The sequence below is a fragment of the Fulmarus glacialis genome, unplaced genomic scaffold, assembly GCF_000690835.1.
Source record: "Fulmarus glacialis isolate BGI_N327 unplaced genomic scaffold, ASM69083v1 scaffold22556, whole genome shotgun sequence".
Taxonomy (NCBI): domain Eukaryota; kingdom Metazoa; phylum Chordata; class Aves; order Procellariiformes; family Procellariidae; genus Fulmarus; species Fulmarus glacialis.
Window position 1 is genome coordinate 1 of NW_009216533.1, and position 392 is coordinate 392.

The window sequence follows — 392 nt, forward strand, 5'->3', positions numbered from 1 at the left end:
CAGGGCTGGAGCCCTCCTCATCACCCCGGGGAGCGCAGGCTCTGCTCCCTCCCCCTGGCCAGATCCAGGGCTGGTGGTGGGTTTTGGGGTACCTGGCAGGATCCAGGCTGCTGGAAAGGGCCAGAACAAGCTGCAGCAAGTGCAGAAACACACCCAGGGGTGACCCTAGACCCCAGCATGGGCAGAAGGGAGAGGCAGCAGCAATGGGAGGAGGGCAGGAGTGGCAGAGGGGCACACACGAGGGACACAGGCTGCAGGACCAACACTGCCCCAGAACAGGCAGCTCTCCCCTCCCCATCCCTGCCCCAAACCCCAAGAGTGTCTTCCCACAGGCGGGTTGGGGGTCACAGCGGCTAAGGGGGCCAAGAAAAAGGAAGAAGCCAGCGCTGCCG